Source organism: Cupressus sempervirens, chromosome 4 (genome assembly GCF_028749045.1).
Source record: "Cupressus sempervirens isolate cs-2001-9-10 chromosome 4, ASM2874904v1, whole genome shotgun sequence".
NCBI lineage: Eukaryota > Viridiplantae > Streptophyta > Pinopsida > Cupressales > Cupressaceae > Cupressus > Cupressus sempervirens.
In genome coordinates, this window is record NC_143121.1 from 408,100,501 (window position 1) to 408,113,520 (window position 13,020).

The following is a 13,020-nucleotide window of genomic DNA, read 5'->3' on the forward strand; positions in this document are numbered from 1 at the left end:
CAGACTTGTTATTTGGTGGACGTAGCCCAGGGATTGGGTGAACCACGTTAAATCTTGGTGCCTTGTGTTCATTTCTGTGTGTTCTATTATTTTCTGTTATTGGCTATATTTGCATGTAGTTTTTATTTCTGTTTGTGGTTTATCCTAACATGCCCTTGCCTCATCAGACAATCTCTTTCCATAATCGCCTTCAATGAATCAAATGATGACAAAGATAAAGGCATCATTCACAATCCTGTACTCTTTGCTTTGTGGTGAGAGCTTCTTCTTAACTAGTTGAGGATAAACTATATATAGCCATGCATTAGGGTCCTGCATACTATCCTTTTTGTGCAATCCAAGATAGTCAGTGGCTCTTGCTGCAAGTAGATATGCCACATAAGAAGTCATATAAAGCTTCTTCTTGTCCTTTACTATCCACAACTGATCACACACATTCTCACTAAGTGTGGTGGCCCAATCTAGTGGAATTTTTTCATGTCTAATAGTTTCAATAAAGTTAACCATGAATGGAGCAAGATGACCTGCTACAGGCAATCCCATAACTCTGCTCAGAAGAATGATTGAATATCCAATGTCATCCTTCATGTATCCTCGCACCATATCTACTTTACTAATTGTCTTTCCCCGAGATGGCTTCTCAATGAAGTACGAGGAATATATGATGTCCATGGCCTCCTAGTGATGATCCTTATGCCATCTCTCAGCCGCTTCATATGAAAGTTTGATGAACTGATCAGCTCTAGGTAAGTGAAAAACTCTCTCGATATTATCAGGTCGTAGATCTAAGACCACTTCCCCAGTGACGCTCTTTACCACCCTTTCCTCAGGAACAAAATGTCGAGATAAGGTCAAAATCAATTCAACTAACTGAATGGTCCTAGGATGTGATGCTGCATTTACCAATCCAGACCATATTAAGGTGGATCTCAAAGAAGATCTTTCAGTTGGGTTGTTACAAACCCTCAAAAATTCTCCCAAGTCCATGTGTCCAAGTTCTATGTCTTTGATCTCAAAGTGTTCATTGTGCAATCGTGACTTAGGGGTTACACCTTGGAACTTGTACACTATTGGCTTTGCTATTGATTCAGATGTGGACGCCATTTGATTATATTACCTATACATCACAAAGGAAAAAAAATGATTAATCACTGGATATATATAAAACATTATAAAAAAAAAAAAATGATATTCCGTATTTATTTTACTTCCTTTTTTTTTTTTAATTTTAATTTTAATTTTTTAAATTTTTTTTAAATTTTTAAATTTTTAAATTTTAAATTTTAATTTTAATTTTAATTTTTTTTGACTTTCTCTACTCTAACTGATTTAATTGAGACTTTCTCCTTCTTCTGATTTTCGAACTATGAGTCCGAGAATCGAAAGAAAGTAGGGGGTCCCCATTCCTAGTGAGGAATGGGGCGTGTGTTGTGGATACCACAATAGTTACATCATAATGAATTTTGGAATGTATTTATCTTATGTATTAAATTTTTTGAGTTGATTGGAAATAATGCTAATACTATTTATTCTTAAATAATGGAAGATTGACTTTTTAAAGGGGTCGCTATTTAAGTTTTAAATTTATTCAATTAATTGAAATATAAAATTATCAAATAAAGTAATTATGAAAGTAACTTAAAGAAATTGATTTAACATTATTATGGGTATATGCAGGATCATGGTGAGTCAAACTATACACTTTAGTGGCAGTGTAAAATCAATGAATTGGGTTTATGTCAACTTGACGTGTAATTTTGAACTAGTTATGAAGTTTATATTAAAAATTTGTAGGAAATTGAATGTAGTCTCTAAACTATAGGGTATTATCTAAAAATAATTTAGTCTGATTGGTCAAAAAATCATATTTTGATGTAGTACTACAAAAAATTTAGGACAAAAATAAGTAGGTGTATGTCAGACCACCTTATCACAAAAAATATATTTTTATAAGATTCTAGATATAAGAAGTAGACTTATGCCTAGATGTGATGCATATCTTTGAGTTCATATCTAAGGACATAGTACATTTTTTCTAAAGGGTCAAAATTGATCATAGGGTACCCTATGACCCCTGTCAACTCATTCCATGACAACACACATCCCTAGGGATCCATATTACATTTCTTATAATTATTTGAACCCTATGACCCCTTTCAACCCATTCAATGACAACTTATGTCCTTTTGGGCCCTAGGTTTCCTATGGACATATTATATATGTTGTAATGGGTTGAAAGGGGTCACAGAGTATCCTATGACCCCTTTTGACCTATTCCATGACAACATATGTCCTTAGGGGTCTTAGGACCCTTAGAGACATAATACATTTATTCTAATGGGTTTATGACCCCTTTCAACCCATTCCATGACAACATATGTCCCTAAGGGTCCTAGGACTCCTAGGGACATAATACATTTCTTTTAAAGAGTCAAAAAGATTTATAGTGTATGTTAATCTCATTGCAAGATATATTGTCAATTAGTGTCAAAACACTTAGTCATAATGGAAAGATAGTTGTAACTGAGTTTTCATCTTGTAGTGCTAACTCAACCCACAAAGGAACCAAGAATATTGTGTTAACCTTGCAAGAAATTTCAATCAAGTTGCAGTCCAACCAAGTTGATAGTTCACACCAAGTTGTAGTGTCAACCGAGTTGACAATGTCTATTGAGCTCCAGTGTGAATCAAGATGAAAGATTTTTCCAAAGTAGTAAGAAAGTTGGTAGAGTAGTGCAAATAGAGTCAAAAGTGTCTATTGAGTAATCAATATGAACCAAACATCCAGTATCAATTGAGTGTCAGATTAGCCAAGGTGACAATGGTGCTCGAGTATCTTTAACATCGCCCAAGTAAGTCATTAGACCCGAGTTCCTACACTGATTTGACTTGGTGATTTTTTTGGAAATAATTTTGTTGTTGTTGACCTATGTAAGAACTATTTGGATGGATATAAGTATAAGGTATTTTGGTTATCCAAAGATGAAAAAGACATAAGTTGAAAAACATTGTATAAGTAAATATGGAAGAGTAGATTGTCTGGAAGGCTACAAGAAACACAAGGAATGGAAGAGACTCATCTATCATAGTCAGGTGATCAGTTTTACTTAATAGGACCTTCATCAGCAATCACAATTTCATTTCATAGATCAATCCACTGATTCATCCTAATAGGTGCATTAGTTCCAAATCCTCTAATAGGGTGGACCTAATAGTCCTTTTCAAAAACACATAATAGAGTGCATGCTTAATTGTATTGTATAAATCCTTTTACAAGGTGGACCTAACAATCCTTATTACTCTTAGCCAAGTAAGATCATCAAAAGTGATCAATTGTAAGCCTTAACATGCCAACTTTATTACTGTAGTAGTGAAGCATTATGGGTGTCACTTCCACCCCAATTTTACCTTCTACTTGGAGGGTTTCTTTACCAAATATTGTGTTATGGTATTGTTACTTTAAAACTTTATCTTTCTTGCATGCAAGTATATTGGACAACTTAATAAAGTGGATTATAAGAAGAATTTTACATGGCTCCTAATTCACCCCCACCCCCCCACCCCTCTTAGTTACCTATTTTGTATTACATTTCCAACAATTAGTATTAGAGCAAGGTTCTCTTATTAGAAAGTTTAGAAATTTGAGAGAAAATATCAAAAATAATGGAAGTATACAAGCTAGAGAAATCCATTGAGAATGAAAATTTGGATCTACATGTGGCCATATAGAAAATCAAGAAACTGGACGAGGAAATCTCTCAATCTCTGAAAAGAAGAAAAGAATTAGTCAAAAGGATGAGTGACAATCTCTACATAGAAGAAATAATTGAAGATATTTGCAAAGAAAGAAGTTTAGATGAAGCAGATACTATAATATAAGATCTACTTAGAAGGAACCTTATTCTTCAAGAAGAAGTTATAAAATTGAGAAGAGAACATGAGATTCCTTTAGTCAGAATACGTGAAGTCATGGAACAAAAGAACTGAGCTGAAAATGATAAAAATAGGTTAGAAGAAGATAAAAGATTACTCAACACTAGGATAGAAGAAAAAGACAATGAAATCCACTAGCTTTCACTACATCAAGTAGATATGGAAAATTAGTTGAATAATGCAAATCAAGAAGTGATCAATCTAAGGAAAGAAAATGAAAGACTCATGAATGATCTTAGAGAAGAAAGAGAAACTAATGAAAGAATGATAAGATCAAAAGAAAGCATGGATCAATTAGCTAAAATATCTTAGAAAAGACACAAAGGGAAAGCAGAATTGGGCTACACTAAACAAGGAGAGTCATCGCTGAAAGGAGCTCAAAATAATAAAATACCTACATGCAATCATTGTGGAAAGACATGACATACATAAAATAAATGTTGGAGCAATGGAAAGTCAAATTTTAATGCAAAATGTTACAATTGTAACAAAAATGGACATGGATGCTAATGAAGGAGATTTGACCAATGAAGATGCCAAAATGTTGTTCAACTTCTTGGCTGATGATTGTGCTAACATACTCCTCAAAGGGAAGGATGACAAGAAGCCAAGTTAGGGTTGTTTCCTCTTTTTTTTTTTAATGCTTTTAGTTTGTTGGTTCAAGAACTCTAATAGTTTTAAGGTGGTTGTGCCTTTGTTTAAAGACTTTTATAGTTTATGTTGTTATGGTACAGGAAATAGTAGTTTGATTCTAGCTAAAAGTCTTTGTCTAATCTTTTTGAGTGATTTTTTTTGGATTATAAGCATTAGGGAGTATTTTTGACTACTAGTGTTCTGCTAGTATTTGTTTGTTTTGTCTACTATAAGGGCCAACCCCCCTATTTGGATGCTTTTTTATTAAAAAAAAATATGTACATAGTGAATGCATAAAGAAAACTAAGTTTGAAAGAAAATGTTTCACATGCAACAAATAAGGTCATAAATCTTCAGAGTACAAAACCAAGAATTGGAATCCTACTAAACAACTTGCTAAAGAAATATTTGGTTGGGATTATAACACTTGGTGCATATGTTATTTATGTAGAGAATTTGGACACATAGATGAGGAATCATCTCAAAAAAAAAATCCTACCTAAAGATGTTATGTATGAAAATAACTTGGTCATCTAGCAAAGAACTACATGAATTAGGACTCAAATGAAGCAGTAATGGATGAGGAAGTCTCTAGAAAAATCAAATGAAAACAATGAGCTTTTTGACACCCAAAGCAATGAATTGGGTGATTCAATTATCTCTCCTTGAATGGGAAAGGAGACCATTTGAGCTCTGATCAAATTGACATTGCACACTAGTTCTAGTCATCCAAGCATGAAATTTTAGATCAATATATCATATGCACTTGGATAGAAGGAAGTCTTAGACTTGACTAAGCTGTTAGTTCTAATTGAGTCACTCCTCAAGCCTAACTGAGTTGTTAGTCCTAACCAAGTTACTCCTTAGACCTACCCAAGCATGAGTAGACTCAATTGAGTCACTGACTCAACCAATCATGGTTAGTTAGTATTTTTTGAGCTCTTAAGGGTTGTAGACCAAACCAAACTTCTCTTACCTACCTAGGTATAGAGGATTAAATGAAGCCCTAGAATTGAAAATGGTTAAAAAAGGGAGAAATCATAGTCTCTTTTTCACAATAAATTTAGAATTTTATAGAGAGTGTAGCATTCCTCGAGCAACCAAGGAAATTAAGCACAAATTTTTTGAAAGAAGATTCTTAGGTGAAGTCAGTATTTTTTAGATTCCTCCAACAACCAAAGCAATTAATCACAAATTTATTGAAAGAAGAGTCTTAGGTGAAGTTAGTATTCTTTAAATTCCTCATCAACTAAGCATCATGTGTAAAGGTCAAGAAAGGTTCAGAAATGTTGGTGAAGAGCTTAGGTTGCATTCCTCTAAAGTTCCATCTTTATCCAAAAATTGTCAAGGAGAAGGATCCTCAATGGGAACACTCATTGATGTCAACATAATAGATTTTTGTGGTATCTGATAGAAGAATAACAGAAAGATCAAGTTGGTACAAATGGCTAGTTGAGTATTCTAACTATCCAATGTTATTTAAGATACTTCTAAGTATTTAGTATATGTAGTTAATGTTGGAATATGAAATGATAAGTCTAGAAGAAGTTATGTAAGTTTTGGTGATGTCTATTCTGAGATAGAGTTTATAGAGGCATGTTCTGGTAAACTTGTTATATCTCTTAGCAAAGTTGTTATTCTAAGAATCAAGGTTGAGGATATGAAGAAGACATATTGGTGATAACATGGCTAAGTTTTCTTGTCATAAAATTGTGTGTACATAATGTTATTCAAGTTACAAGATAGAAGATTAATGTTATCGCTAAGAGTAATGTGTTCTTAATGTGGTCCTATAAAGATTAATTGAGAGGGTCTAATAGCTAACTCAAAGAATTTTTTTATTGACTCGGTATAAAGGAAGGACATTTTCCTTTTTCTAGCATGAATGAGTTGATATGGGTATGGATGATATTTTAAGAAATAGTAAGAGTGAAATGTGAAGTTGAGCAGAGCAGAGTAGAAGTGAAGGAAACTTTATTGCCAAGGTTTTGTAGAGTGATCTGATGTTTGATATTTGGATCTAGGGTTCGTGACCTAGTCTACAAGGTTTAATAGTGTTTGGTTTGGTTGAAAAAATAAAGGAAAGAAGAACATAACAATAAATTGCATGTTTGAGCAGTGAGCTCTTCTTGTAGTTGAAATTGCATGTTTGGGCAGTGAGCTCTTCTTGCATACATTGTACTATAACTCCTAATAGGGTTGTAATCTCCTAATAGGGATTCAAAGTCTCCTAATATGGATTCTATGTATTAAATGTTGTAATAGACTCCTAACAAGGTCCATCCTCTAACAAGGAATATTTATATTAGTACATCATCTTGTGGGCATCATTCCTACCAATGTTTTCACTCTAATCAAGAATTTCCTTAGTTAACATATCTGATTTAATTGTCTATGTGCATCTTATTATGGTTTTTGTTTACTTTGGTTGAATGGTTAACTTTTTTTTAAGAAGATAAATGTATTAATTATTGGATAACTGATTCACCCCCCCCTACCCTTCTCAGTTATCTTGGTGGACTATTATTTCTAACAACAATGGATTCTAAGTAAACAAAGTAAACAACTACCTTTGGATCTCAATTTCCCAATTCACTAATCAAAATGAAACAAAATCAATGATTGAAACATATCTTTTTTCTCTCTACAATATTTTTATTTTAAAATTGAAGATAATTTGTTTCTCTCTCTATATAAAATCATTCCAATATTATAATAGTAGGATGGCTAGGGAGGGGCATAATATAAATAATTCTTTCTCTACTACACCCTATATTGTAATGTGATTTAAAGGTTGTAGATCCCCAGTTCAAATTTGGGTGTTGCCTTAGTAGTCTAAACAAATAGAAAAGTCTCTATTAGAAGATGTCCCCCCACCCCAACTAAAGCTTGGATAGTGAGAAGGAAGAGAATGGAAGAAATTTTTATCACTTACTAAAGATGACACGTTCCCAACCAACATACGTAGGAGTTGGGTCAATCAATGATGTTACTCTTTACCCCTTTTGGCACTCATCCTAATTGCTCTTCTTGGATTGGTTTCTTGATTGACGATCATGATTAGATGATAATTCAAAAGGGAAATGTATTTTAGTTTAGTTCCCAATCTACAATGCACCTTTGATTCCATTGTTATTGAAGAGTAACACTCATCATAAAAGTACTATACATGTAGTTTGAGAATAGTTAGGTTGAAAAATCTTTACAAAATCATTTTCAAAAGAAAGAGAAGCATAAAATAATTAAGTAGACAAAAACATGCATCAAAAAGAACAAAAGAAAAAGGATTTGATTTTGGATTTCACTAGATTCTGGCTACATCTCTAGATTTGCAAACTTTCAAGATCTATGCCATTATTATGATGAAAAACTTTGTACATCACCATGGTCTTCCATGGAGTCAAAAACTACATTTTGCTTCCATACTATGATGACAAGAACTTGTTAGCATCTCACCTAGTCCTTATGTCACTTTTACAATTCTAAGCTATGAAATTGTAACTCTCTGCCTCTCTCTCAAAAAAAGTAGATGAATACAATGGGAATTAAGCCTTAAGTCATGAAAACTCTCTCAAGAAACTCACTAAGTTCTTATCTATTTCAAAAGAGACTATTAGGATTAATCACAAATAGAAATAAAATTTGCATACAAATATAACCAATATAAAAAAGACATTGCACATAAGAGAACACAAGACACCAAGATTTAACATGGCTCACCCAATCCCTAGGCTATGTCCACCAAACAACAAGTCGAATATTATTATTATGTAGTGATTACAATCTAATTAAAATTTGTAATCCCTTACAACTCAATATTGTCGCAAGAAGCAATTATCACATCACACCTTATGAAATCCCTAACCCTAAACCATTTTATACAAGTATTTTTTCCACTTTAGGGTGAAAATTGGTTACAACATGTTAGCCCAAAAGTGTTGATAAAATAGCCCCATTGAGGAATTATGGAGTATGTACAATACTTCTCTGATCAATCACCATAAACTAACAATCTCCCACTTGGGGAGTGATTAGGCTCCACACAAGACAACAATCTCCCACTTGGAGACTAATCTTGCAACAATGTTGCTACTCCATGAGGCTCCCATTGGATCAAACCACCCTGGACTCTATTGTTCTTTTATTTTATTCAATCAAGAAGACCAACCAAAGCTAAAGAGAACTTCTACTTCTCCCTTGTCACTACCTTTGTAAGCATATTTCATGGATTTTCATCTATATGTATCTTGTCCAACTTTAACTATCCACCATCCAAAACTAACTGAGTGAAATAGTACCACAACTATATGTGTTTTGTCTTTGAATGTAGAGTAGAATTCTTTGTAAGATGAATAGCACTCTAGCTATTTGTAAAAAAAAAATTATTCCTTTGAGGATGTCCAAATTCATGCAAGAATAACTAAAATCATATCATCTCCTTGGATACCTTTTTGGTTGCAACATACTTTTCCTTTGTAGTGGATAAAGAATCCACCTTCTATAATCGAGGAACCCAAATCACTACTGTTCCACCAAAAGTAAATAAATAACCTATAGTACTCCACTTGGTATTAATATCCCTAGCCAAATCTAAGTCAATATAGCCATGTAAGTTAGTAGTAGAGCCTCCAAAATGTAAACACTTGCTAGATGTTTCTCTCAAATATTAGAGAATCCATTTAACTACATTCCAATGCTCAATTTCAAGATGACTCATATACTTGCTAATAACTCCCATTACATGTGCAATATATGGCCTTATACATACCATAGTATACATAAAGCTTCTTACAGATAAAGCATAAGGTACCTTGGATATCTTATCCTCCTCTTCTTGTGTCTTTGGATATACATCCCCTTATTCAACTTCAAATGAATAGGTAAAGGTGTGCTAACAAAATTATCATTCTCCTTAGAGAAACATTGCAACACCTTCTCAATATAATCAGCCTGAGATAATGTTAATTTTTCATTCTTCCTATCTCTACAAATTTTCATGCCAAGGGTCCATGTTAGACATAGGTACAAGCATATCATCAACATATAAACATAAAATAATGTAGCTATCATCATCCAACCTCTTAAAATAAACACAATGATATGAATGACACCTATTGCATCCATGCTAATGCATAAAAATATCGAATTTCAAATACCATTGCAAGGTGCTTGCTTTAGGATATATAAATTTTTCTTCAATATGCACACTATGTTATCCTTACTTTGATCTCAAATCCATGTGGTTGTGCCATATATATCTATTCATCCAAATTACCATGAAGAAAGGTTGTTTTAACATCAAACTTCTCTAAAAGAAAATATTCAATAGTCGCGATACTTAAAACAATGTGAATATAAGTCATTTTAATAACATGAGAGAATATCTAATCAAAATTAATGTCTTTTTTCTATGCAAATCCTTTTACAACTAACCTGGCTTTAAATATTTTCTTACCTCTATCCTCTTCTTTCAACCTATAAACCCATCTATTCTATAAAGCCCTTTTACCTAAAAAAAACTTACATAAATCCCAAGTCATATTTTTCAACAAGGAGTCAATTTCTTATGTCATCGTAGACTTCCACTAAATCTAGGTATCCACCTACACAACTTCATTATAACATTCAAATTCACTAGCTTTATTTAGTAAAACTAAGTACAAAGAGGGAGAAAATCTTTCTAGAGGTCTACTTAGCCTTTTTGACCATCTAACATTCATTGGGGTGTGTGGTATTTTTTGTTATGGAGCATGAGGAAATATTGGAAGAGCATATTTTGGAGTATCATCTAATGCTACATAATCATTTTCTTTCTTCTCATGCCACTATAATAGATCTTTGTACAAAACTTTCTCATTGAATATGACATCTTTGCTTCTTACAATTTTCTAATTTTTAAAATCCTAAAGCCTATAACCAAATTTATCAATTCCATATCCAAGAAATACACATTTCTTTGACTTAGCTTCCAACTTGGTTCTATTTTTAGAATCTATATGTGCAAATGTTTCACAACTAAAGGTTTTGAGAAAAAAATAACTCGCCTTCTTACCATTCCATGCTTCCTTTGGAATACCACAATCCAAAGGAGTAGAAATTCCTCTATAAATCAAATATACAATGGTATATACAACCTTCTCTTGCATGTTTAAGGAAAACCCAACATGCAATCTCATACTCCTTGCATGCTCCATTATTGTCTTGTTCATTTGTTGAACCGCTCCATTTTCCTATGGAGTCCTTGGAATAGTTTTCTTTCATTGAATACCATTAGTGGAACAATAATCTACAAATTCATAACTCTAATACTCACCACCATTATTAAATCTATGACATTTTAATCTCTTACTAGTCTCATTTTCAACCAAGCATTTCCATTTCTTAAAAGTTTGAAATACATCAGATTTTTGTCTAAGAAAATAAACCCATACTTTTCTAGTTTCATCACTAATGAATGTAACATAATAATGAGATCCACCAAGGGAAGACACATGAGCTGGTATCCATACATGTATATGCACAAGCTCTAATTTTTCATTTTTCTTTTCCTTCCTACTCTTCACAAAAATCACTCTCTTTTTCTTTTCGTACACACAAGCTTCATAGAAATCCATATTGACACATTTCAAACTCGATAAAAATTTCTTTGAATGAATTACTTTTATACCTTTCTCATTCATGTGCTCAAGTCTATTGTGTCATAACGTTACATACCAAAATCTACAAGAACTATTTTTTCTCCCTGCTCAATTGCAACAACTATTCTTGAACATTCAATTTTCTCTAAAATAATTAAATTAGAAGGAACAATATGAATAGCACAAAGATATAAGGTACCTACTTTTACACCTTTTACTACTACAAGAGAACCTTTTGAAACCTTCCAATTTTTATCATTAAAAGTAATTACACAACCTTCATCATCGAGTTTCCCTCTTATAATTAAATTCCTACTTAGCCTTGGAACATGTCTTACCTCATGTAGTAACCTATGATTCCCATTCTGCAACTTAATCTTAACTTTTCTCTTTCCAACCATCTGACAGGGTTCATTATCCACCAAAAAAACAAGCCCAAAATCTCCTTATACATAATCAATAAAATAACCACTATGGGGTGTAGCATGAAATGAAGCCCCAAAATCTAAAACCCAAGAATCATCAAAACTTTCTAAATAAAGAAGAAAAGAATCCTCTTCCAATTTTTTACTTACTGCTAGCCACTTTACCCTCCCACCAAAATTTGAATTTTTAGGTGATCAACATGTCCAACAGTCATATTTTCAAATATTCAAACATTCTAATATTACAGGGATACGTTAAAAATCTTATCTTATCCTTATATCCCTAGGTTTCAAGTCTTTCATGATATATCCTGATTAATGTTTCAACTCATGACCATGTGACTACCTTTCATCGACTAGTCCTAGGTTGTTAGCACTTAACCATCGAGGAAGCCACGAAGGTGCAAAATAGTTAAATCTATAATCAGCTCAGCTTCACAACACTTCATGCTAGCATTTGGTTAATATTAGATTGTGGTGACTAATCAAGGAAGTATTGTACATACTCCATAATTCCTTGACAATGTTTGGGGCTATTTTATTGACATTTTATGGCCAACATGTTGTAACTAAATTTAACCCTAAAGTGGAAAAAATACTTGTATAAAAGGGCTTAGGGTTAGGGATTATTTCATTGTGGTGATGCAAAAATTGCTTATTGTAGTGGTATTGAGCTATAATGGATTACAGATTGTAATTAGGTTGTAATCACTAGATCATAATAATATTGGACTTACTATTTGGTCGACATAGCCCAGGGACTGGGTGAACCACATTAAATATTTGTATCTTGTGTTCTCTTTTATGCAATCTATTATTTTATGTTCTTATTTATATTTGCATGTAATTATTATTTCTGTGTATGGTTTTATCGTAATAGTTAATAGTGGTGAAGCCATGATTTACACTTGGTCACATGATCGCATGATTAAATGTATATGAAGAAACATCTTAGAGGGAAAGATACATGAACTTTAATGAATTCAGGGAAGCAACAATTTTCCACATGTCTAAGTGAGGCCTCTTGCTTTAAGTCATACATAGTAATCAACAAAAATATCTCCACTGTAGATCTCTAGATAGATCTAGGGCTATAATTTTGTCACTATAGAAAAATGCAAGATATTTAGTCATATCAACGTAATGATAGTATGCCATGTGTCGTAGTGGGCCACTTCATTTTTGTGGCTAATGGATATGTGAGAATGGGATGACAATTGTCTGAGTTTTATTTGTGCTTTACAAAAGAAGGCCAAGTTCTTAAAGTGCCTTTGTCCACCGTTGATCTCAAAATAAATCTACAAATATCACTTTGTCACTATAGAAAGTTGCTAGATCTTTAGCCATGGCAACATAATGATAGCTTGATACATGGAGGTGGTAGGACTAGC